At 27.9% G+C, this 26,422-nt stretch overlaps 1 protein-coding gene across 3 annotated transcripts in view; it reads left to right on the top strand.

Annotated features, from left to right (window-relative positions):
• Window positions 1-26,422, top strand: part of LOC122719196 (probable serine/threonine-protein kinase dyrk2) — a 173,148-nt gene that overhangs the window by 56,533 nt on the left and 90,193 nt on the right. The gene's annotated exons all lie outside the window — the stretch shown is intronic.

Here is a 26,422-nt window from a genome sequence, read left to right as displayed (position 1 = left end):
TCTTCTTTTTTGAAATAAGTTTACTGTTTACCGCGTAACAATATTGCAACTGCATTTTATGCAATTGTTTAATTATTCTATATCGATAATATTCTTTTTCTTTTTTTCCTTTAGAAATAAAGAGAAAATCGTTTTCTCAATTGTTTCTTCACGAGGATTTTTTTTTTTTTTTTTTTATAACGAAGGTAGAGTTCAATATTGAAAGGGTTAATATAAATGAAAATATATTCCAGTTTCAAGGAAATTAAATTAAATAATTATGCAGAGTTTTAATTAACGGAGTTAAATAACCAAATTAGTTTCATTTCAGAAATTATACGTGTGTAATTCATTGACATATGCTTATTAATTCGCGCTCCATTATTTTTTTTTTAAAATACTTAACTGTCAAAACTTCTGTTAAAAGGAACAATTTTTCACACATTCGGTAAAAAAAAAAAAAGAAAAAGAAAAAATTATTATTCAAAACATTTCAATTAATTTTATCAATCGTCTCACTTTTTAATTACAACTCGGCATAAAACTCGTTAAAAAAAAACCTACACTTTATTTTTGATAAAAAAAAAAATTAAACCTGTCCAGTACTCAAAACGTGAATAATCCTCTAACTAATAATAATAATAATAATAATATAAATAAATAATAAATTAAATAAATAATAAATAATAATAATAACTTTAATAACAATGATTAACAAAAAATTAATGATATATAAACTGTATAGTTGTTCGAAAAACGGAATTAAAAAAGAAATTAGAAAAAAAATTGCTTATCGATTCGTTTTATCGATTCTTACGTTATTTACACGAGGCATCCTATCGTCTTGTAACAATATTTATTTCAATATTTGCGCGCCATTTTCTTTCTACGATAATAGATCCGGTGTCCAGGTGACTAACTGTAAGAGGGACGCGTTTATCAAGTGAATGTACCGGTCGTACACGCTAATTCAAGAAAGTGATTTAGATTACGATATAAGACATAAAATAATGTTTCGGGCGACACACGATCATCATTCGGCCAGCCCACGCACACCTCGATGCATTTATATCGAATGCATAAAGAAGATTAAGCAAACAGGATTGCACGAAGCCCGAACGGACCACGTGTTGCGGTTCCGAATTGAGAACTTCACGATTTTATCGAGACCACACTGGGATGTACACCACAAGGATGTACAAAAGTTTAGAACTATTATTTTGTTTTTGAATTTTTCTTTTTTTTTTTCCTTTATATTAAAATTTTTTTATTTGAGAATGAGGGAAGAAGGAATTTTTATTTCAAGTTCGACGAGTCTAAAATAACAAGTTGGAACGAGATTTATAATATTTTTCTTTAAAAAGAAATTCATTGATCGAATGATTCAAAGAATGATAGAGATGATAATTACAAATTTTTAAATGAAGTATTAATATTTGATTTAATGCGAAAAAGCTCTGTTGTTTCGTATCATATTTTTGTATATAGGTATATTTAAAATTCTTTGAAATATTTTTAATCGCACAAGTATGAGATAAAACGTTGATTTAAACGTTTGAGCGGAGTATAAAATCGAGTGAAGGAAAGAAGTAATCGTTGAGAAATAATTTATAGGAGAAGATTTTGTTGCAAATGGCAACATTCAAAATGGCACCCGTTTGGCCTTCGTGTTTTAACTTTACAAATTAAGAGGTATACGCGATACATTTATGACCGGAGGGAATAACGATCGCTTTGAAAGCTTCATTTCCGGTGATGCGCTATAAAATTTTATTGGAATTTCCGTAAATTTTGTTAATTGAAATATGAAACGGATATATTTCGAGATTTCTCTGCAATTTTCTCCCTCTTATTCCGATATGCGAACTTATTCACATCCTCGTAATAAATTTGACAAATTATGAGTTTAACGAATACCTGAATGTTTTGTATAACATTTGTCTTTCCTTTTTTTATAATGTAGATTCGAGTATCTTTCAATTATATGAATTTTTTAATAGTTTAATTTTCTAATTAAATATTTTAACACATTTCGTGATATTTAAATTTTTATTATATTCTTTTGTTTAAATAATAATGTTTATAAAAAATATATATAAATATACGTTGAAATTAAACATATTAAAAGTATAAGTAACTTATCACAAGATTAACTTAAATTCAAACTTGCAATCATTTGGGAAATAAATTTAATAAATAAAAAAAAATAGATATAAAACTTCAAGTTTTAAATGTATAATGATTAATATATTGATATAAAAAAAAATAAAACAATTTTATGTCTACAAGATGTTAATATATTCATAGAATTCTTTTGATTTAAATGCCAAAAAAAAAAACACAAAAATTAGTATCCAAAAATATTAATTAATTTATAAACGATTAAAGTTTAAATTAGATAAAAAAAGACAGAAATACAACGAGATAGACCGCCATCTTGTATTCGCTTCGTCTTAATGCAAACTTATAATTGCAAACTATAATTTAATAAATGAATCTCAATCTCAATATTTTTCTACACTAATCTTTGTGTTTGTTTTGGCTTTTAGAATCAATATCTCAAAGTGATTGCAAATATATTAACACCTTGTATATGATCAAACTTAAGTAAGTAGTAGATCTGTAAGGTTTCCACGATTGGTAACAGTGTTGTTAGCACGCGCATTTGATCTTACGCGTGAGTTGTCACGTGTTTGTTCTGGATTAATTAATCCGGAAAGAAATATAAAACACGATATTTATTCTCCCCTATTGACGAACGTCAGATACGTAAAAAGGTTTCGTAAATCTATTTACACAATTTATTATAGTTGCATTCAATAATTTGAATAAAAATTGAAGAAAAATCATTTCAACGTATGTAAATATCTATTCTTTATAAATAAATCTTCCTTTTCTTGTTTTTGTCGCTTTTTTTTCTTCTTCTTGCAATAATGCAATTATACATTCATAAAATATAATTTTGCAACAATTTTGGAAGGAAAAAAATAATGATCTCTATTAATCGAGGCCGTCGTAAGAATATACAGATACTTCTGTGGCTACGGTCAAGGTTGGAAACTATCAATATGGACACACTGTATATTTACCATACATTTAACGTTGTTTACAGAATTCACATTGATCTCGCCAGACCTTGACTAATTCAGAACATTTTCTTTGCTTTATGAACCTATATAATTCTATTTAAATAGTTCAAAGCGTAAATTTTCAGTGACACGTGTTCAGTGATATATATATATATATTTGATATATATTTTCAGTGGTACGTGTTTTATATTTAAAATAATTTTCCAAATTATCAAACGATAATTATACAAATTGCACATCATATAAATTATTATATCTAGAATAAAAATAACAATAAAATTAAAATTAATCTCAATTATCAAATTATTATATCTATTCATTTTATGAATATATTAATTCTATACATAATAATAATTGTGATAAACGAGAAATATTTGATAGATACACAAAAAGAATTTCGAACGAAACGAATACCTGCAAGTTACAGAGAATCTTCTTACAAGTAGTTCACAGTTAAAAAGAAACTAACTTCTTAAGTAGCAATCCAGCCACGAAAATTAAAGGATACTCACTCGTTCACTGAACTCCTGACAAGTTTAAAAAGATTGCCAAGGATTATATGCAATAAAATAAAATCTCTCTCGCGATTTTTCATTTCAATTTTCATATCATTCGTTTTATGATATTTCATATCGTAACTTTTTTTCTTAAAAATATTTCCTCGTCCAAAAGAATATTCTTTGTCAAACGTTGTCCATTACAAGATAGAAGATCACAATGCAATTATTAACGAAACTTAAGATCATTTATATCTAAGAAGCAATAAGGTAAACCTTGAAGTCGCAAATCGGCATTGTAAAAGATTAACAATTTTGGTAAACTCGTGATCGCTAAAACTATTTATATTTTATGGAAACATCGTATTGGCAAAGCCTCATCTGTTCGTATAGCCATCAAACGCTATAATAAGGCAGTTGCAGGTTGCATTGGTGTGCAGGCGTTCTTGAACGACGGTCTTCCGGACTTGGTCGTGGACAAAGATACTCTGCACAGACAGTGCTCTCTACGTTTTGGACATTTATTTCCTTCCCTATTTAAATCGGCATGACAGCTCTTGTGTTCGCATTTCCATGCAAAATACACGGTCCTGTTCCGTGTTCGGGACGTTGAACGGCAAGGAATAAGCTTAGGAGAACGGTCGAAGCAGGAGGAAAAATGTGATCGGAATAATTTCAAGGTGGCTGTTCTTAAGAGATATTTTCTCTTCTTTTTTTTCTTTCTTTTTTTTTTTTTTTTTTAATATTTAAAGAACGTGAATATCCGTCATGTACAGGAGCAAATATAACTGGATAAATAAAGATAAAGGTCGAAATGGACAAAAAAATGGTACTCTCGTGGATGGAAGAAACTTTCGGTGAAATCCTTGGGAGAATATTTGCTTTTTGACGATATCGACAAATATTGTGAAAGATTTAAAAGTTTTAAATTATTAGAGTTAGTTATCGTTGTGTGTGATAGTGCCGAATTTTTAATGAAACCTTCAACGATTTATTATGTATTTCCTTAAATAATTAGCCTTTTTGAAAGTTCTATTAACAAAAGTTTGAAATTGAATTCTATTAAGTTGATTCGTTCAATTTCTCTTTGTTTGATTCTTAATTTGTTTTTTTAATAAAATAATAAAATTGATGTAATAAATATCGTTTGAGGTTTTTGTACTATCTTGATTCTATGAATGATTTTATGCAATAACTTAATATTTTTTATATTTCTCTCGGTATCATTCTTTCACACAACATATGAGACTATAGGTATACAATATACTATACAACTATACAAATTCTGTCTTAAAAAGTAAAAAATATATATATATTTATTTATAGCATCTTATCTCGATATTGTAATTTAAAAGTCAAATTTATATCTTTTTGCATATTTTCCCTGTTTTATTTTTATCGAGTGGGATGAACTGCGGAATTGAAACTGTGTAGCTTGTTTGAATAGATGAAGCAAATCGAGGAAAAAGTACTTAATAAGTATGTATCCATATCGAGAAGAAATTCTGTCACAATTTGATTTTGTGCGCGTATAAAAATTAGCAGTAAAAATCTATATATCGAATATTACGAAAAAAGAGAGAGAGAGAAAAAATGTTTATTAAAGCAATTTAATCTGGTTGTCGGTTAAATTGAGCTAGAGTATCACTCATTAAATTGTTTAAGTGGGAAAGAGGTAGCTAGCTGGTACCTTATAATAGTTCCGGACTGAACTTCCTACTGTGGTACAACCAATAACATTCTGTTAAAACATCATAACGCATTTATCTGGACTTCCTAGTAATATTTATTAAAATATATTTGGAAGTAAATAAAAAAAAAAAATACATTTACTTTCCTTCGAAATGATGAAATAATGTTTTTAGTAAAAAGATTGAATTTCTCTTTTTTTTTTTAGTTACCAATTATATAATTGAAGTAAAAGTAAATTTCTACTTAAACATAACAATTTTATTCATTGTAGGAAGACGTTAAATCGAAAAGGAATCTTATTCATACAATTTCATATTAGAGATTTTCGTAAACAATGTAAATTTACATCGATTGGAAAACAAATAAAATTAAAAACAAGAAAAAAAGTATAATCATTTTTAAGGCTATATATATCTATCCCTACTGTTACAAATACAATCAATGATCCAATCTATATTATCCAAGCTATTCGTAGCTTCATATAAAATTACATGCTCTCTTCGACAAACAGGATAATCGACGATATTGCCAATTACTTAACGAAAGAATCGAAATTAAAGAAACTCGACAAAACTAAACATTAATTCGTAGTCGCTAATGCGGGACGAGGGTTGTGAGGTCGCGGGCAGAAAATCGGAAGCCGCGAGACAATAGCATTCCAACGACGCGACTCGGTCAGAAATTATAATGCGCGCGGGGACCAAACGCTATGAGCGAGACGAGACCGCCGGATGAGCGCGATATTCGAGGAGCGGGCCACGCATATGCACGAACACGCGTGAACACCTCAGAATGCTTGCACACGCGACACGCACTCGCGATCAGTGGCTGGCCGACCATCTGTCCCGAAACACGCGGGTCCTCGCGTCTCGTGGAAAGATCGACACTATCCTCGTCTCTTTTCGCCGGATATTCGTGTACATTCGTGTAAGTTCGTAAGCTATTCGCGTTATATTCTTTGGTACAGTTTATCTTTCTTTTGCACGTTTTTTCGCTAGTAAATAGATCTGAAACCGTGATGGAAACAATCTTTTCGCCGTACGATTGTGAAGATTTGTATACTTTTATACACGACACGTTAAGTCGATACGATAGTGTTATTGGTTTTATTGTTATTGGCTAGGTGATTTCAATATGGTTTACGAGTGTTTCCTATTTATTTGTTTGTAAATGGGCATCGATATCACCTTCAACTACTCTTGTGAATATAATTCGTGCAAGTTCGTACGCGTTATATCGATATATCTAATATGAATTTTCGATATAGTTTATCGATGATTTTTTTTTCATTTGTTTGCATATGTTATGGGGTTCGAATAGTGAATGGTGGATTTATTTATTCAGAGAGTAGCGAAATGCAATGAGGTGAATTTCTATTTATAGAGCTGTGCGTGAGGCTAAAAGGTTTCTCTTGGTCGAAAGAGCTGGGCATTTAACGCAATTCGCACAATAAGAGTAGGTAGATGGATCAATAAATTGATGGTTGTCCATGGTCAGGCATTCTGTGCGAAAGAAAATATCCCTAAAAGTAGGAATTATTTTAAACAATTTATTATTTAAATATATGAAACATATGATTGATATAAAATAGTGAGTTTCTTATTTGCAACAATTAGTGATTCTAAGATTATTGTTTACAATATAATTTATTTTTTTGTTGCAATTAGAAATTCAAAATTATTTGTTGCAAAAATTGTCACATTATCATGATTTCTTGTAAAAATTTAGAATCATAATTTAGTGTTTCTTTCTCATTTTAAAAATATTTTCAAATAATTCTTACTTATCAAGAAATTAAAACAACTTTTTTATTTTTTTTTCTTTTTTCTTTCGTTTCAATCATTATAGCAAACTTATTAAAGAACGAATTATTCTCCTTTTAAATTTTCTTTTATCCTGTGTAAAGTTTATATTCCATTATGCGCACAAAAGAATAAATTAGAAATATTTACATAGCACTCAGTGATCATTAAGTAATGCTTTCGTTCTTTTTTTAAATCAAAGAAAGGTATATCATACACTGTTCATAAGAATAAAAAAATAAACATATCGTGTTTGAACAATTCATATTAAAACGATTAAAACGATTGACATTTTATGTAAAGTGTATTTGGATTAACTACCAATATGTGTTCATATCCAATTTCAAATAGAAATAATATATTAGCTTGCATAGATATAAAGATGATATCATAAGAAAAAAAATTGTTCAATGAAACTTAATTTTTCGATTAATACATATAATATAAACTTTTGTATTTTATAAATTGTCTTATATTGAATAAATTGTATCAATAATATACAATTATATATAATAATATAATAACACTATATTAAAAGAAAATACACATACAAAAAAAAATCATTATAAGTATTAAGAAAGAAACATTAAACTATAATGATTCTAAATCTTATCTTTTTTATTTTATTCCATTTTATGGATATTCAAATTTAATAATTATTTAAAAAAAATTTCTTCTCCGCCATCTTTTTCTCTTATCTACGGATAATCTCGAAATAATATTGTTAATAACTAACGTGACTCGAACGCCATCTTCGTCGAAGATCGTAACTTCGATAAAAAAGAGAGTTTAAGAGATATTTTTCTATATGTGAAACCGGTTGTGGAACCTCAAAGGGAATCGACTTGTTTTATTTTTCGTTCATTAGCACGCGATACTTAAACCATAGGGTTTCCTGAGCATAAAACGGCACAGTCGATCCTAACTCAGACTAGTTACTCGTAGTTAATGATTCGCAACGTAAAATTAAGTGGTTGCAACAATGTTGCGGATCGAATTGTTTTTCTTTTTTTTTTTTTTTTCCTCCGACTGGTCGTAATTTCATGATTCCATGAGAATGGAACGTATATTTAACTACATCGTTGCATATTTTTGCGATTAAACTCGACTTTTTACAAGTAGTACGACATTTAATCCGAACGATATCGCGTTTCGTCATTTTTCAAGTTTTTCATTTCCTTTTTTCCTTTTCGTATTTGCTCCATCCTTTCACTTGAAACTATTACTAACGTATGTTGTTTCTTGATTAATTTGGAAGGAGAAGGAAATACATTGATTTTTAATTAGATCGAGTTGGTCGAGAAAGTTTGTTCTTTCACGTACTTACTCTTACCAGATTTTATTTTATTCACTTATAATTTTAAGATTTTCCTCGCTTATTCTTCAAAAATATAACATTTCGTATTTTCATACTCAAAACCAATTTCAATCAATCGTGTATCTATTAACAATAATTCCTTATCCTATCCATTCAAATAATTTACATTTACATTTACATTTTTCAAAAAATTTCCATACTTTCTGGAAAATCTCCACCCATCAAAAATTCCTTCATTTCCTACAAAAAATTCCTACAAAACTTCACTCTTCGCGATCGATAATTTCACGACCAGGTGGTGCACATGGAAATTCCACGACCGTTCATTAACTTCGCAACAATTTGAAAAATTTCTCTCGATATCGCCGCGATTCCATACGCACCACGACATCTTTGCATATTGGCCGCATCGTCAAGCTTAGATTAGCCTCGAAATATTGGATTATAGTATGCGCTAGTGTACACAGTCGATGACTGTACCGGCTGGAAGTGTGGTTTAATTTAATATAGGGGCGAGGAAGTCTTTCACGGAATCAGGATATACCAGTGTCGAGTCAGTCTTTCGATTGCGGGGAGATCGGCTGTTTCGTCTCTGTGAATTGGACATGTTGCGAGCACATTCGAGTTCTTCGAAAACGTGTTTCACTTACACGATAGTGGCCGTTTTCCAATCCATTTTTCTTATTGCTTTGTTATTACTTTCATCGTGATTTGTTCATAGAAAAAAATGTACACGAGTTTGTTTTTTTAAAAGGAAATTTTTCAATTGTGGAAAATTAAATTTATAAATTAAATTATTTCCGGCTATAAATTTGAAAATTGAGTTATATTTTGTTAAAAGGTTTATCGAAAATTGTGCGATATTAATTTTATAAATCAATTTTGAATAAAAAATTATTGGCGATTCAACGTTGTGTATCGAAGATAGTTTGTTTAAGTGATTCTCAGCGATTTAGATTTTCAATGAGTATAATGTCAGTATTGACTTTATAAATATTGAATTATTTTAAATGTTAGATTAAGTTTGATTTGGTTCTTTGAGATTAACAATTGTTCTTGTTAATTTTGATTGTTACGGTAAAAAATCGGTTGGAAGATAGATTTGTTGGTGCAAAGCTTGAAGGAACATTTTAATAGTCATGTCGACGTGCTCACTGATGCCGGTGTCACTTCAGGACATTTTGGTAAATATCAATCATTATTTCACGCTTTTTGAATTTTTAATTAACTATATCCAAAATTTGAAAGAAAATATTTCTCAACTTTTAAGAATAAAAAAAAGAATATAAATATTCTAATCTTTAACATTACTACTAACTTTTATAACTAACAAATTGAGAAAAAAATTTTTAAACATCTTTAAGAGAAAATATTTGAGGTGTTTAATTTAAATAGAATTAAAATATTATTTATCATTTAATTTGATATGAATTTTATATGAATTTATTATCAATTATTTTGTTCGAATTTCAACAAAAATTTACTTAATAAATTTCTCAATCACAAGGAGAAAGCAGAAATAGAAATTGAGATCTTTATATTTATCAAGGAGATTTAAAAAGAACATTTAATAATTCTTTTACTAAAAACAACTATGATCAAAAGGCATTATTAAGTATTCATTGAATACTAGAAGAGTGACTAACGAATGTAATCATTGAATCTTTCTTAGCTATACTTTGTTGAAATACACAACTCTCTTATATTTAATTTTCCTTTTGTATAGTTATAAAAATGTAAAAATTGGATATTTTGTAGATTAATTGTACATCAACACAATATATTTCATATTGCAAAAATTTATGTTCTTGATAATAATCGAGTTAGAAAGTTACTGTAAAATATTTAATCATATAAAAAAATTAATTACTGTATTAAATTCTTAATGTAGCGAGGATCATAAACATTTTTTATTGAACCATTGAGTAATTCACTTTATCATAATAATGTTAAAATTAAAAATTGTTTATTCAAAGCACTCATTATTATTATTTAAAATAATATTTTTTTTACATTTCAATAAAATATTAATTTGAAAAAGATATTCATATGATTTAATGTTAAAATATATACACTTGAAATAATAAATTTCTTTAATAATTTTTCAAAAATCTATTCTTGTATGAAATTTCCTTCGCTCTTGATTCATACAACTTAAAAATACATTTAAAAATGCTTAATCCGCCCATCAATTATCGATTAAAGACATACTTATGTTGTCCATGTAATTATATTTCGAACGAAAATAAGCAGAACGAAAGACAACATCGATGGAACTTGGTCCCTAAAAGTCGTTCAACATCTACAGAAAGTTATAAGCTACTTATCGTCAATCTCTCAGGTGAATTACCTGAAAGCACGCGCATATAGGCCCAAGACAGTGTGGCATATTTCACGTGAAGATTACACGGGGCTTGCAACATTGAGTGCTCGTTGAGCGTAGGATGAAAATAGGCGCTTGCTTAAGGAGAATGTCTGTACCATTAACACCACCTGACATCCGCGGCCTTGCTGTCTCTGACATTATCAACTTCGTTCGATCCCAGTCATTAACGTCATACGCCGATTACTTCAATGATGACGAACACAGTTCATGAGAATTGCGAGGAGAATGAGAAAATAGGGAGATCGAAATGATAATCTTGAATAAGTTAATCGTATATCGAAGGATATAGTATAAATAGAATATCGAGTATTTAATGATAATTTTGGAAGGATTGAAGAATTGAGAAATGGAATTTCTCACCATTTTGATTGGTGATATTTTAATATTTTAATAATTTATGAATACGATAATTCTGAAATATTTGAATTTTAAAATGTGAATAAAAGTGAAATAATAAATTAATAATATTAATTGAAATGAGATATTGATTATTTTGGAAACTTTGTTAAATATTAATTGTTTCGTATATAATGAATCATTGATTCAAATTTCATTTAATACTTGATTGACTATTTTCTCGAAAATATAAGAAAAATATCATTGAGCTCCCTTTCGAAAATTTTTCCTCTATATTATAAAGAATTTTGTTATATTTATTGACTTCGTCACATTTGATCGATCAAGCAAATCATCAGGCAAGTTTAATATTAATCATGAGAGAAAAAAAAATTGTTAATGGCCTAAATAAGTTAATTAATTAGAATAGTCACCTGAGAAACAAGAATCAAGATTTTTTTTTAGCTATTTAATGAATCAATTTTTTTTCTCTTCATAAAAACCTGTTAATAAATAAATATATAAATACACAGATACATATATATATATTACATTTGCAATTTTAACTTTATGAAATGTAAAAATGATGAAAATAGTTTATATACGACGAAAATTAATTCATATCCCCGTTTTTCCACATCTTCTCCACTTTCAAAAATATCTTTTTCATTCATGCTAACATCCAGCTCGTTTTACTTGAATATTTATAATAAGTGCTTCTTCGTGTCTTGTATTACTATACCTACTATTTATGAGTACTTTCATAACGCTTAATAAATCATTTTAATCCGTTCTCTTAATAGCAGTAGCATGCGTTGAAAATTTCTAACGATGCTTTTTCTAAAAGTAAGATAACACTTGATATAACATTGAAACAGCTGTAAGTCGTAAAAACGAGATCAGGGCAGGTCAAGCATTTATGCAAATTTTGTTATTCATGTTTTTATTATAATTTAATTTTTTATTTAATTATTATTTAATTCATTTTTAAATGAATCACTTTAATAAGTTTTGTTGTATATTTTTCGAAATTGAAAGAGGATTATTTATTATCAATTAAATACTTATTTTATTAGTAAAATGTTAAATATTAAATTGATGTACATATTAAATTGATATAATATGAAGATTTGATATAATGATATAATATGAAGATTAGATTTTATTATAATTAAAAGCATTTTATCCTATATTATTAAATATATTATTTCATTATTTATCTATTCTAGATTTTATAAAATATTTTAATGATAAGAATTGATTTTAAAGTAAATAAGTATTCATAATATATGAGTATTTATAATTTAAAAATCTATTGTCATTATCTCATTTTTTATTTTATTATAATATACTTCCATAATCTTCTTTGTAATTATAATTTACAACTTGTATAGTATAATTAAAGATCAGAAAAGGTCAGTTCGCCAAATTAAGTTATTCAACCTCAATTATGCATTAATTAGTCGATACAGAATAACATGTGACTTTAAACTTTTTGTTCATATTGTACATTTCTTATATCTTTTTGTTTCATCATATATTTTTGATGAATTTTCTTTAGTTAAAATATAGATAAGCATAAATGGTTTTTTTAAAAAAGAAACGTAATTTCTCTAGAAAAATTCAAACTAAGAGCAAATTAATCTACAGACTAATAATACTCTATTCTTTCTTTTAATCTCATGCCTCTCTATAAGAAACTTCATTATATTTTATGTCATTGTAAGTCTAATAATTCTAACCTCACATAATCGCTCATTTCTAATGCGAAATACCTCAAGATATCCACAATATTTCGCGATCTGTCAGTATACGATTCACTTTCTATTCCTTACAAAGAATAAAAAAATAAATAATGAAAATAGCTCATATAATTCATGAAAAAATGTCTTGATATTTTGCACATATTATGCATACAAAGTATTTCAATAAAATCGTATCAAATTTTAAAAACATGTACTATTCAATAAAGTGTATCATGTTATATATAAGTATATATAAGTAAAAATATATTTTATGAAATATCATAAATATTTTAAAAAAAAAAATTGACAGCACTTTTTCCCTAGAAACATAACCTCTACCCTTCGTATATTATTTTCTTTCTCTTCGTTCTCTTTCCTTTTCCAAAGTGTATTACGATTTTGTGTACGCAAAAAAGCATGAGATGCTTATCACGGTGTATAAATACAATTTATTTTCATAAGAGTTCAAATCGTACAATAAGGTTCGATCGCGTTCCATCATTTGTTGTTTCGCAGACGGCAACACGTGTCCCATGGCGTATACGGTTTCGCGGTTAAAACTATTAGATCCGTGTCAAACCGGCCTCTGAATACAAACCGGAGGCCTTCCAAGATACTAATCGAGGCTGTTTCGCGGTTAATTCTATTACATGCTTACGAACCATGTAGCAGCCGTAGCTTCTCGAGCCAAAGCTTCGAATCTTCTGCGACGACGCGACTGCGCATGCACTTTATTGCACTTTTATCGACCAGCCATGCCGTCACACTTCAGGGGATACGCAATCTCCTTCGTGCGAAAGAAATTTTCGGCTAGTCTAACTTTTTGGTCATCCAATCGTACAATCGGTTAATGTGAGATCCAAAGGGGAAGATTATTTTTTCTTTTTACGTTCGCCAATTAAGATCGTCGGCTTTGATATTGGTTAAATGAGTTAATACGGGTTTGGAGGTTAGGTTTCTTGACTGCATTGTGTCCCTTAATTGTCGAGATACGGGTATAAAGTTCACGTGCAAGGTAATAAGTTAATTAGTTTTGAAAAGTTAGGAAAGTGAACGAGAATAAAATTCTGTTTTCAGTGGTAATATAACATATATATTATAAATTTCGTGTAAAAATTTTATAAAAAATATTTTTGATTGTTATAAAGTAAATTGGGAAATCCGTACAATTTTTTTAAGTCAAAAATTTCACTTTATGAAAGTATAATTTGATAAAATCTAAATAATCCATTATTATACATTAACTTGAAACAAATATTCTTATGCAATAAACGAATAACGTAATCAAACGAAAATTACATTCAGAATTAAAATATATAATATCGTTAATTTAAACGTTCCAGGAACTATTCATATCAGCCAACCATGTCTTCCTGATTAGTAAAATAATACGATAAGATTTAATTTACTCTGTATTAAAATTATAGAAAAAAAAAAGAGACAAAAATTTCTAGAAATCAGTGAAAGCCATTATATTTCGTTCTATTTACTTTAAGTATCTAACCTAATCCTCAAACTTTCTTTTTTTTTTTGTACATTTTCTCTCGCTATCACTGTAACGAGGAAGCATTACGTGTGAGAATTTCACGTAATGTTAACGCATCAACCTATGTTTAATTGCAGATCATTTATCTATACGATTATATTGCCGATTATATATATTAATGAATATTTTCTTCTATAATTAAATATTGATGCACGAATATTTAACATTCATTGATATATATTTAATATTCATAAATGTATTCTTTGATTATATTATTCATATTTTTATACTTATATTCCTCCGAAATAATTCGCGTAATATTGATTATATTTTGTAAGAATAATCAATTAGAACTATTATTTAAATAAATAGCATCAATAGTAAAAAAGCACAATTGATTCTATCCAATAAGGATAAACATTAATCATTTCTTTGATCATGTAGGTGTGAATATACATATGTGTCGTTTCAAACAATAGAAATGTGACTACTCACTTCAGTTCGAAGAATTTCATTGAGAATACACATTCATATATGAAAATAAATGTCTTAATTTTAACTCGCTTACTTTATAAAGGATATCCAATATTTATATTCAAATATTATACACTTTAAATTATATTCAACTCAAGATATCACTGATTTTGAACCATCGAATAGATCTGTCCGGATCCCTGATCGCAGAGATATTTTCGTTTCTGGCACGTTGCTGAGACCTACGTCGAAATACATTTAACGACAGCATTATGCAACCTGAGGACACAACCTCGAACGTCCTCTCTGGTTCACCATAATGTCCGATTCTTAACCTCTAGCGTCGATTATATTTAAAAAAATTCTTCCAAAAATAGTTATCATTAATTATCGATCGACTTACAAGTATATAAATAACATGTAATCATACGTTTTCTCTTTTCTCGTTAGCTTTCTTCCAATATTCAACTTTTCTCTCAATTAATTGCGCGAACATGCGACTTTTATCGCGCTCGCTCATCAAATTCCCTAGACTCTATTTTTAATCTTATTACAGCGAGAACTTTCTTCGTGAATTTAATCCTCGGTTATAGACGAACATTGTTTTAAATAATTAGCATGTAAATTGTAACTATCTGATAAGACTAAGTCGAGGTTATATCGTTAGTGGAAGTTTAGGAAACTTAATAGTGATTCTTTTTTCTTCTTTAAGCAAGATTTATGCCACGATACGTGTAGAAGCATCGCTCGCCGTCAGAGTTTCGACATTTGTAGCGAAATTCAGGTTCGCTGAGTAGTCCAAATTGGATGAGTCTACTCCACTCAGCCTAAATGAGACGAGATTGGGTCACGACGAAACGTGCACCTTTACTTTTCTCTCTATTTTCTGTACACGTTGGTCTTTTCGTCTTCCCAAAATTCGACAATTTTGTATATGAAAACAGAATACAAAATATTTGTCGAAACATTTGCAACGATAAAAATTGTAAAAAAATATAAAATATAATTTTTCGATTTTTTAATACAAATATTGCTGAGTTTTACTTTATGTAACTTACATCTTTTTATCATTGAAAATTTCAACAAATACATAGGAAAAACGATTTTGAATGATTTTGATGACTTATTGATTTCAAACGATTAAAATAACTTTTTTGATAGAATGTTGATTGATTCGTTGAGTCGATCACTCGTTATGAAAATTTTAACGAGCAGAAGAATTTACTTTTATTGACTTTTACTGAAAGATACACTTAACAGGTCGACGAGCTGCAAATAAATCTGCTAGAAAACAGATTGCATAAGCGTGCGTTGCTTTACAGATTAGAATGTGTGCAAATATTCGTACGGTTCCTCGTAGATGAAATCGAGTCATTGCACACGAAAACACGCCCATTGCATAATCGCCCAATGCACTGTAGTCGATCAGCTGTTCTTTTAACTATATCTATGGAACTCTATTTATACGATCGAAATTTTATCGAACTATCTAAAATCTTGGACTATCTCTGAATAATACTTTTTTATATGAATCTTTATATGCAAATACGAGAAGAGTTATTTTATGCGAAAGAATTATTATAATTGCAAAATATAAATAAATATATGCAATATTTGATAGAAGAAAAGATGATAATTTATGGCCATCTGATTAACTCCTGTCTGATTTTTATATAACAAAAATAAACATTTAACGACAAATGATGTTCCATCAAGAATTATTATAGAGAATCTACAAACGATTTTATTTTCCACAACCATGCATCTTTTAACATTAAAAATTTCTACAAATCTACGAATCTTAAACAATTTTTAATCAATACAAATTATCGTCTCGAAAAATATTTATTATTTTTGAAATATAATCCTCCAACTGTTACAATGTCTTAAAGCAAGATTAAAAAGAAAATATTCTCCCGTCTGTCAGAAAGAGTCGATCAATTTCTTTCCTGTTCGAAATATACCTCGATCAACCATGATTGAAGGATCGCGGTTGAAGGGGCACGATCGAGCGTGGTTCACTTATATGCAATTCACCAGGTGTAATTCACGACGAGACAAAGAATGACTCGTCGATTATTGGTGCGTGACGCTATTAGAGTACTACCTGTATGAGAATGGACCGTGCGAAAATACGATGAGAAAAATCGTTAGTCATCGCTTTCGCTCTAATCGTGTACGCTTTTGGATGAACAACGTTAAACAGTTTCCCTGAAAGTGACTTGCCTTGGCAAGCATGATTGAGAAATTGTACGACGGGGACGAGAGGATAATTGTGAAAATAGGTGCAATTAAAATGTTTGTTGATTTGATGAGAAACTTAATCTTCTTAACGTGATACCGATTAACAATTGATCGAAGATAATATTATTATATTTGGGAAAATAATTCTCTTCAAATATCTATATTTAATTATTCCGAAGAAACGTATCCGTAGAGGTTCGAAACTTTTTAATGAAAAATGAATTTATTTTTTTAAAATTAAAAAGAAAGAATATTTTTTCCACTCATTTAAATTAACATATGAAATAGATAGAAGTGACATTATTTGAAAGCAAATTCTTCAATTCTTTGTATTAAATGGAATGGAATATAATTCACCTACGCACAATATATCCATTTAAAGAATATCTCCAATATTTTACAACTTCAAATCCCCATTTATCTTAACACCACGAATACAATCATTTAGAACAGTCGGTCTATTCAAATTAAATTTACGCCGTATTTCAACGCCGATCCGGCTAATCGCGAAAACAAAACTATAACACAATTAACCGCGATAAAACTCGACGATTTCGTAACTCGTGGAGGAAAGCGATGATAATAAAAAGGGAATACGGGACAAACCTTTCCTTCGTGATGATAATAAACGAACGCGTGTATCCACGGCGCTCTCTCTCTCTCTCTCTCTCTCTTTCTTTCTGTTTGTCGAACTGCGTAAATATAATCGAGAAAGAGGCGGACGATGATCTTTGTATCTGCACGTGCGACGAGAAACAGGAGAAACGATTATCTCTGATTCAATGAATGTAAATTACAATTCGTTTTGGTTTTACAAGCGTGAACGAGCTCGCCACGCTCGGCTGTAACCGCGTCGGCGATGATTAATCGGTTGTTCGTTTTAATTATTTGCCGAGCAGATTAATGCGCGATTTGGTCTAAAAGTCGTATGTTTTCCACTCGTAAATCAACGTTTATGCCCCCGCGAGGACGGGAAGATCTCGAACGCCCTTCGAAGTGAATAACTTTGGGATTTATTCCCGCGGTTTGACGTCAATTTGATTTAGATTTCGCGGAAACGCCGTTGGGAAGCATTGTTTTCACTTTGCGAAACGGATGATTTACGGATGTTTTTTTTTTTTTTTTTTTTTTTTTTTTTTTTTTTTTTTTTTTTCTCTACACAAATCACAGAAAGCGTAAGCTTAAATTTAAAAATTAATTCTTTTGTTCTTTTGTATATTTCGATTTTAAAACTTTTTAATGTTATTTATCTTTTTTTCTTGTAAATCTTTAATTATGTAAAAATTTAAAATATTATCTTGTAATATTTGAAAAATGAGAGTACTTGTTGCACTACACAAGATGAACTATATTTTTTTGTAATCTATCTTGATATAGGGAAATATAAATTATTACTTTATTTACGTTTCTCAATAATGTTATTGATTAATGGATTGATGGATTAAAGTAGATTTATAAAAAGATTATAAAAATGTGGTATCCAACGAGTTATGAACGGGAGTTGATAATTTCATAGCTTGTAATATCGTAATTGAGAAAATAATTAAGATGGATTTATCACGAAATTATTATCTGTAATAATAATTTTCTGTGATAATTATTTAATTTTAAAAAGATGCGATTTTTATTATGAAAAATATAATAAATATGAATGTATAATTTTTCCATGCGCTAATTCTTGTTTACTATTTATATTATTTTGATAATACGATCATAAAAAAATATGTGTATTAATTTCATAATGTAAATTTGTACTAAATCATGGAAAAATTATTCATATTATCTATTAACTTAAATTTTACAGAACATTTTCTTACTACCAAACAAATAACAAATTCTTTTTATTCTTGCAACTGGATTACAGCACAATCGAATTTGTATAATAAACTTATTCTACATTTTTACAAAGTAGAGATTCTAAATATATATTTCTGATGATCCCATTATTAGTCACGAGGCATGCCTCGAAATAGACTGATTTTGACAGAAGACGATTAATATTTAACTTTCACATATTTCCTTTTCACTTTATTTCATGTTATATGACTGAATCCAATTTATGGAAACCTTTTCGATCCTATCTTAACGATATGGTTTTGGAAAAACTTTTCTTTCTACAAATTCTCTTCGATGTAAATTAAAAATATTTAATGTATCTTACATAGCCGAGACATATATTCAACAGCCAAGAAATGTTTGATCCAACAATATCGTTCACACCTTTATCATTTTGGCTCAAACACGTGCTTTTTGACGCAAACACTATTGATTCGCACACAAAAACGTGCACTGATATCTCTAAAAATAAACGCTCAATGTCTTCATCAAATTGCATAACACACGGATGCAAGAACATTCACGCCTAATATAATTGATATTCGGACCTGTCGGAATTATTGTTTGTGCCAATAGAACTGGTGCAAAGGATTAATTTTGAACGAAAAATATTAAAATCAGAAGAGATTCTGATCGAGACTGATTAACAAATTTATTCAAATAAACAAAAGTATTTATACAGTGAAATATAAATAGGAAATAGTTTTCTAATTCTTTATTACATAAAGAAATAAAAATTTTATGATATGCCAATTAGTGAAAAAAAACTTTCTATTTTGCTGATAAAAAGAAAAATCTTTTATTTATACTATACTCTTTCTTCCTTTTCTTCCTTTATATTAAATAAAATATCTGAACTCGATAAGCAAAAACAAAATAATTATATATATTTTTTCTTTCCTAATGCGATTAATATATGAATACGATTTATAGAATCAAACCAATAAATGACTAACATGCCATAAAAAGAAACTCATTTAGATGAAGAATGATAAAAAATAATGTGTAATTAGTTGTTTACCACGAAAACCAATCCCTACACAACAAACAAATAGGAAACGCACGCTGTATGACCGAAGCCAATCCGCACTGGACGCATAATGAAGTTCCTGGTGAAATACTACGACTTCCTAACCGTCAAGTTTTCCACGGTGAGGCTTCAATTGCAGATGAAACTGTAGATTACACTTTAGCGTTCCAGTTGTGAATTGTTGGCACAAAGTGTCGGATCAACGTGATTGTTTAATAGTTTCATGATGCCTCATGTGATTTTGAAGTATTCGTGCCTCTTAAAATGTTATTTCTTCTTATGTTGAAATATTCATTTTTGTTTTATTAATATAAAACAGTTAGTTATTTATAGTGTATTTAATTTAAAATTCTCAATTGAGTTAATTTTAAATCAAACTTCAGGTTTTTGTTTCAAAAAATTATTAATTAAAAATATTTAATCGAGGAGTTGCGAATACTTTTCTAATTCATTAAATATATACATAATTCATTCATATTGCATGTTGTAGAATAAATGGCATGGCTAATAACTACAAAAAAGCTTGTTGATAATTGCATTTTATGCAACAGATAGTATTTAGAATAGATTTATAAAAGAAATGATAAAAATCTGATTAAATTAATATGAAAGATAAATCATATTTTTTGAATATGAACTTTTAATATAATTTAATCTGTTCACTTAAAATATTATTTTTAAACACGTGTTAATATTCAATTTAATACTAACTTATATAAAATTATTTTGTATATATATTTATTTAGCAAATTGTTTATTTATTCAAAATCACACAGAAAATTAAATTAATATGTATATCTAATATAATAAATTATTGAAATTAATTTAAATTCAAAATTAAATTAAAATAGAGAAATAATTAAAACATAACCTCTCAGAAAAAAAGAATTTAAATATAATTTTTATTTCATATTGTTTTTCAAAAAAATCAAATCTTTTTAATTTGAAAAATTATGCTAATTATCATATCTCATCAATAAAAATACTAGTAAAACGTAAAAGAATGAAAAAAGAATAAGAAGTGAAGTAGAATGAATTTTATTAGGAAAGAGTGGCAAGCTGACATTATCGATAATTAGTCGTATAAGAAATGGCGGTTGATAATGGAGCATTCGCAATACGCGACGACCTTTCCGATATCCCCATGAAAGAATGGCATTATGTCGGAGAGGTTAGCCGCGCGAAGAACACGCGTTCACCGCCATTATCGTGTTACCATTAAACTTTTCTTTTTCTATATTACAAATGATAATTGAACAATTCTCTGAATTGACTGAGGCATGACATGACGCGAGGATATAAATATTGTGATATGAAACCGGAAAAATTCGTGTGTTCAGTGTTTATCAGGATCGGGAAATTATTCCTCGTAAAAGCGTACAGATGCGTAGTAGAAGTTGTTAGAAAATGTTAACGAGTAATCAACGATTGTTGCTAATTGCTACTAGTTATTTACATAATTTATGAAATAAATTACTGTTTTATTGCTTTCGAAGTTATTTGCTTTTTTAAATAAATAAATAATTAAGAAAATAATGTTTATAGAAAATTTAAATAAAAAACAAAATCACATAAAATCAAATAAAATATAGTAATACATTAATAATTATAATTAATGTAATTTTTGCTAAATTTTGCTAGTTTAGGTTAGATTAATATCTAGATCAATATCTTAGCAAATTATAAACTATGATATAATATTTAATACAATAGTTAATATTTCTTTAATATTATTTCTTTAATAGAAAAACATGGAATTATTCCATTAATGAATATTAGCTAATATATATAAGTTCTATGTTATTATAATCATATATTTATATTATATGATTAATAGGTTATGAATAATTAAATACTGTATTATTTACATTTATATAAATTTATTAATTATATCTTTTTTTTTAAATTTTCTCATTAATTATAGATTATATGCAATATGTTTATTAATATGCAATAACTTACTTGAATTTTTTTTTCCTGAAGTTTTCATTCTTCATTTTTTCAAATATGATATCACTATCAAAACCATCAAGCAATCTTCAATGATTATCCAACAATGAAATAAAAAAACTAATAATATAACTGTTATTAAGTATCTAATTTGCCAAATTTGTAGCAATCACAATAACACTTTTCACTAATTAAACGAAATGCTAATTTTCTAATTTAACCGCCCATATGATCGTCACATTTATTTAATTTTCACTTGAACAAGATTATTATATTTTTCGTCTCTTTAATCAATTGTATCGGTTACGATACATTAAAAACAAAAAATTTTCATTAATTTTTATAAAACATAAAACGATAATATACAAAAATGGAGAACGAACGATACAAAAGAAAAATATGGCGATATTACAACGAACTATGGTGGCGCTTTAATCGACTTTCAATATTCAATAAATTTTTTACATAATTTGCAACAATCGAAATATTTCCTATATTATTATGAGATTCATAAGTAGTAACAAGAATAAAATTTTTAAATAAGATTTTTCTGATTTTTCATTATATTCACAGGTTTCTATATAAATGCAGCTGCACTTTGATAAAGGATGTTTGGTTCACTTGATTTTAACTTCGTTTATAGATTTTTTACATAATTATAATAGATAAAAATTCTTGAAGAATAATAAATATAATTATCACTTTTAGAAGTAAAGGATTTAAAAAGCATAATCCTTTTGAAAAATAAATTTTATATTTCTAATTACGTTTATGTAACGTATTTTTAATTTTTTTAAAATATAATAATAATTAAATAAAATGTAGACAAATAAAAAACATAACGGTAAGTTTATTAGAAAAAATATTTATATTCTTTAATAGCTTTAAATAAATTTTAAACAAACTTTATTGCCAAAAACGACCATATATGTATTGATATTGTATATCATCTTATTATAATATATTTATTAAATATAAATCTAAATATCAAATATTATTACATACTGACAATTCCATAAATAATTTTATCCTATTTCCCTTCTATTATAACTATAGACTTAATGTTTATTTGGCACTATGTTCAGACGAATAAACTATCGATTATCATTCTAACCTCGTTTTCGCTTTCGAGTGATCGTTTGTAGCTCCTTCTTTTCTTTCCAAGTTAATTAGTGGGTAATCGAATAAGGTAAAAGTGGTTTATATGCTAACTTCATAATTAAAATAAATTTTCCTTGTTATCACGGTATATATCAAATATTTTTAAACATGTATCAAAGTGTTGTATATATGTTTGTTGAAAATATGAGCCAATCAGTCAATCGATTCTAATCGTATTCTCAATTTGTTTCGCGATGTAATTTTATCAAGACGTTTATTATTTTTCGATGACAGATGCTCAAAAAATGGCGGAAAATGACAAAGACTCAATGAACTTTATCAAGTAAGCACGATATGAAATACAGTGACACGTCAATGCAATTTATCAGTCGTTGCCTCGTGGCCTTCTTTATGAAAATTATTCGACTGGAACGTAGCCAATAAAATAGACAAGTTTCATGGCCATCAAAACAAATATCAAGCACGATTGTCATGATTTGTGAAACAGAACGAACAATTCTTTGTTTTCTTTATTCTCGCGTGAACGTTGTCTTAGAATGGTGTTTAAGTGATTGTTATAACGTCGAAAAAATATTCGTTATAATTGAACAGTTCTCTCGTCTTCAGTAAGTCGACGGTGTATTGCATAGTGAAGTTGTTTTATTAGAATTTTGCTATTTAATTAGACATGTTCTTTTTAGTAGTGGTTTTTAACGATATCACGAAATTATATTATGGCGTATGTAAAATAAATTGAGGTTATTTATTTTGTAATTAATGTATTGAACATATTAAATAGTATATAATAATATTATATTCAATAAATTTAAAAATGTTAAAAAAATATTTCAATAAATATGAGAAATTTTAATTGTAATTGCTAATGCATTAAATAGAAGAAGTTGAATAACTTAAATATTTACTTCGTAAATTTTTTTTTTTTTGAAATTTCTTTGAAATTTCATTAAAATTCTTATATATTATTAGATTTAAAAATATTGCATAATAATAAATTTTATTTTGTTTTTTTTTACTTTGCGCTTTTTTCATTATGTATATACATAGCTATTTGCTTTTTTCTTGTTCTAAAGTTGTCACTCTTTGTGCTATAGTATTATTCATTTTCACATCATAATTTGCTAATGTTTTAGCTCGCAAATGTCTTTAATATGATAAAAATAAAATATATATTTATAAGCAGTTAATAATGTTATGTATTTAATAGATTCACAATAGAGATTGGCCAATCAATTAATAGTTTTATCTTTTTTGTTTCAGGTGAGTAGGCGCTCCAAAGAACGTGCATCTCTCTACCAAGAGACGGGGAGGGTGAGTTAAATTAAGTTGAAACTATAGTGACATTAATAGATAGCAAACACTTTCAAATAGAAAAAATTAAAAAAAGAAAATCCGCCATTTTCTTAAATTGATTTAAAATCTAAATAATTATGGAACAATCAATCAAACTTTTCCATATTTTTTTTTTTTTTTTCTAAGAATTCTTTTGATCGATTTTTAATTACATTTGTATAATAAATAATATATTTAAAAAATCAGATAAGAAGAAAAATAATTTTATTATGTATGATCTTTGAAATTTTTATTGCAATATTGGACATATAGATCTAGAAAATTTCCATTTCCATTAGAAAATTCTAATAATTATTATGTAATAGAGATTTTACAAATATATCACATTCATATAAATTTTCTAATATGTACTTATGAATTGAGTTGTACATTTTATACATTTTTACACTTTTGAACTCCCCGTATAAGGAGATATGCATAAACAACTATTAAATACTTTTTTTTATCATACTGCTTTCATGATTTCCAAGCAAAACAAATATTTCCAAAGATTATTATATTTATATTTATTATTATATTTATATTTATTTTATATAGTTACGTTTGAGAACCGTTATCTTTCTTCTGACATATGTATACATAAATATACAATGTATACTACCTACGCAAGAAAATGTCGATACAAGCCTGTTTGATTATCATGCATGTTACGTTACATGGGACAGGAAGGACCTTTTAATAATTTGTATCTTTGTGTTCATTCGACACGTACCCATTCATCGATACGAGGAAACATTTATCGAAACGTCGTGTTCGTATTTGCAAGACGAAATTGAATATAAATGGAAACACGTTATTCGATTAATTGGTTCCCTTTTTTTTTTTTTATGATAAGATATCCTTGCAATATTCAAAAGCAACGTTTCACAGAATTAAAAGAGGTAACGTTTCAATTAGAAAGCAGTGAACAATTTAAATTATGCATTTCATTTTATTGAATATGTGGATAGGAAATAATAATTTGAAGTGAATAAGATTAATTAGTCTTCAAAGATTAAATATTTTGATGTATCTTTTAACGATTCCTTCCCATTTTTATCGCATTTACATTATAAAAATTTATAAAAGATATTAAATTTCTGTAAAATTATTGAACTTTTTCCTTTAATATTATTCTATTTTTATTTATCCTAGTTCTCTTCTTTCGATTATTTTTTAATATTTTTAATTAAAGCGAAATCTATCTCTTTTCAATCCATTAATTTTCTTTTTCTTTTTCTACCATTCACCACCTAACACAAACAACAACTTATCGAATAGAAAAAAGAAAGAGAATGAAACAAAGAGGAGGTATCGAGAAACTTCTGTCAATAAATCGAAAAGTGGAAAGAGTTTTTATTTTCTTCTCGGAAATATACCTTTCGTACGTGGATCGTTTCTCGATCATCTTCCACTTCAAAGAATATACACAAAGAGCGTCTCGAACGATGCGATCTTGCCCGATTGAACTTTGAATAAGCTAGGTGAATTTTAAAATCGGCGCGTGTAATCTGTCGTCGGGTTATGGCTCGTGTTTATGGCGGTCACGTAATTTCGTTGCATCGCTCCGCCGGAACGAGAGTGCCGCGCTAACGAAGACGAATCAATTATATAAACAACTGGGTCAGAAAAGTTCACGGTCAATTTCGCCCGTGGGATTGTGAGTAACTGGATCCCTGATACACCGTGCCCGCGAACCTAAATGAATCCGATTCCTCGAATTCTTTCTTCCTCTCGATGAGCTGTCTCTTCTGCGAAAGGCGAGCTTTGATTCGTTTTATTGAAACGTCTTTGTTAATTTCTCTCTTTTTTGAAGGCTAAGGGAATGGGATGTATTATTTTTTTATATATCTCGATATATGAGACAATATATATTCCTCGATCTTTTTTTATCACGCGTAGCGATGGGTTTAAGTATCTCGCAAATAGAGAAAAATTTGTTTGATTGGATCCGAATTTTATATAAATATTTTGGAAAATATGGAGAATAGAGAGAGATTTGAATCTTTTATAAGTGATTTAAGAGATGAAATATTTGAAAGTATAAGTATTTGAATTATACTCGATAAGTTTAAAATTTTTATAAGTGTTTTATTAAAAATTCTC

Source organism: Apis laboriosa, unplaced genomic scaffold (assembly GCF_014066325.1).
Source record: "Apis laboriosa isolate Shangri-la unplaced genomic scaffold, ASM1406632v1 scaffold70_cov154, whole genome shotgun sequence".
Lineage (NCBI taxonomy): Eukaryota > Metazoa > Arthropoda > Insecta > Hymenoptera > Apidae > Apis > Apis laboriosa.
The sequence above is the reverse complement of the archived record's forward strand: the minus strand, read 5'-3'. Positions and strand labels throughout refer to the sequence as shown.